Source organism: Pseudophryne corroboree, unplaced genomic scaffold, assembly GCF_028390025.1.
Source record: "Pseudophryne corroboree isolate aPseCor3 unplaced genomic scaffold, aPseCor3.hap2 scaffold_3123, whole genome shotgun sequence".
Lineage (NCBI taxonomy): Eukaryota > Metazoa > Chordata > Amphibia > Anura > Myobatrachidae > Pseudophryne > Pseudophryne corroboree.
This window is the reverse complement of record NW_026969802.1, coordinates 1-2,415: the sequence shown is the minus strand read 5'-3', so window position 1 is coordinate 2,415 and position 2,415 is coordinate 1. Positions and strand designations below refer to the sequence as shown.

General features: G+C 40.9%; 1 pseudogene; it reads left to right on the top strand.

Moving 5' to 3' along the window:
- The first annotated feature begins 1,080 nt into the window (after positions 1-1,080).
- Positions 1,081-1,199, top strand: LOC135017170 (5S ribosomal RNA; annotated as a pseudogene).
- The last annotated feature ends 1,216 nt before the right edge of the window (positions 1,200-2,415 follow it).

Here is a 2,415-nt window from a genome sequence, read left to right as displayed (position 1 = left end):
TGGATGTTTTGCGGGCAGTCTCTATATACTTGGAGAGAGTGAAAGACTTCCGGAAAGTTAAGAATTTGTTTGTTCTACACTCTGGAGTCAAAAAAGGTGAATCACCTTCTAAAAACACGATTTCTAGGTGGATCACGGAATTGATTGCATTCACCTATCAAGAAAATGGCCGACCAGTTCCAGACCACATTAAGGCACACTCTACGAGGGCTGTGGCTACATCCTGGGCAAGGAAAGCACAGGTGTCGATTAAAGAGATATGTGCAGCAGCGACGTGGTCGTCCATCCATACATTCACCAGACACTATGGCTTGGATGTCTCTGGTGGTCACTTTGGAGAAGCAGTACTGAAGGAAGCAACTGCATAAAGATTTACTTTAAGCATCATTTGGGTTCTGTGTGGTTTATTTCCCTCGCTACTAGGATGCTTTGGTATATCCCAGAGTAATGGCTGCCATGGAGTAGTGTAGAAGAAAGTAGCAAATTATACTTACCGATAATTTCATTTCTTCAAGATACTCCATGGCAGCCTAGTTTTCCCACCTCAGTATATCTTTGTTTTTTCTCAGGCTCCGTCAAGGAGACACTCAAAAGACTGGGGAAGCCAGAGGCGGACGGACCTATATTCCTAGAAGGGGCGGAGCCTAAAATAGAAAAAACTTCCTGTCTAAAATCTAGGAGTAGGGATAAATCCCAGAGTAATGGCTGCCATGGAGTATCTTGAAGAAATGAAATTATCGGTAAGTATAATTTGCTACTTTTTTCTTGGGGCAATAATTGCCTATTTATAACACCTTTCTCTGTACCTCCGTGCCTCAACTTGCTTAAGTAGTAGCTATCCCCCATGCTGAGAGGTATCCACTTTATTCTCTACAGCAGAGGTTCTCAAACTCGGTCCTCAAGGGCTCACACGGTGCATGTTTTGCAGGTAACTCAGCAGGTGCACAGGTGTATTAATTACTCACTGACACATTGTAAAAGGTCCACAGGTGGAGCTAATTATTTCACTTGTGATTCTGTGAGGAGACCTGCAAAACATGCACTGTGTGAGCCCTTGAGGATTGAGTTTGAGAACCTCTGCTCTACAGTCATACCATGCTGGACCTGCCCGATCTCGTCTGATCTTGGAAGCAAAGCAGCATTGGGCCCGGTCAGTACCAGAAAGGGTGACCCTCTGGGAATACTGGGTACTGTAGTATTAAGGAACATACCTTCCGCCGATCAGCAAATTCCATTGCAAGTAAACTATGCAGAATACTTACCTCAGCTGAATACTATAATAGGAGTCCGGATTCACAAAAGCCGGTTTTCTTGAATCTCTCTTATGAATACACAGGTATATATCAAATCATAAGTTGATAGAGATAACAAGAATTTTCATATTTTCGCTCTTGACAAACGTCTAATATTAATACTCTCTTAAAATCCAGTGGCTGTACAGACAAACTTTCTGCCACCCACTTCAAATCAAGTGAGTGACATATCACCATATCGTTACCTAATACGTGTTATTTAATACTTGTTTTAACCAATTATACTGATTTACACAGCAACATTTTTATATTATCTTTTTCGTTTGTAGAGTATATTAAAAGTTAAGTTTTATTGTTGCATATACATTCTATAAGTTTCATAACTTTACTAATCAGTCAATTTAAATAAAGTGTGCCCCAGAGAGACATAATAAAGTCTTCTTTTGCTTCTCTGCAAAACAACCCTTAAATAATGCAATATTGTACATTCCTTTTATAACATTATCAAATAGACACACGTGGACACGCTGTGCCCTACACGCGTTTCACTGCACTGTAGCAGCTTCGTCAATAAACATTATTTTTGAATCCACTTATCTCGTACATTGGTATAATTGTGATAACCTTTCATCTCTCGCGTGTTGCCATGATTAAAAATTGTAAATACAGTTTATATATATTTTTTTATTTAGTGATGATGTTTATTATATGGTATTTTAATATATATTATGATTATGTGGGACATGGTCCCTGTAATGCATTGATAGAGAGTATACTTAGCCAGCCACAAAGAATATATACGCATATACACCTGCAGCACACCTGTCTCTTATCATGAATAAGAGCAATTGATTGGAGGAGACTCTGCTTAAATAGAAGCGTGCATAACACAGGTGGTTACCTTCTGATGAAACCATTAAAATACTACAGCGGAGAAACGCGTTAAGGGCACCCTGCTATTGTGCTTTGAAACAATTATCGGACTGTGGGACAGACCCTATTGCCGCAGGCTTGGTGACTTAGCATCACTGTTATGCACTGTAAGGCCCAGGTCCTGCCTGCTTGGGCTCCGGAGAGGAGAAGTTGGACGGCTCCAGTAGGTGAAATCCAGCGGCACGCCGCCATAGCTGGATGCCGTACTACATCCGTACATCACGCCTTG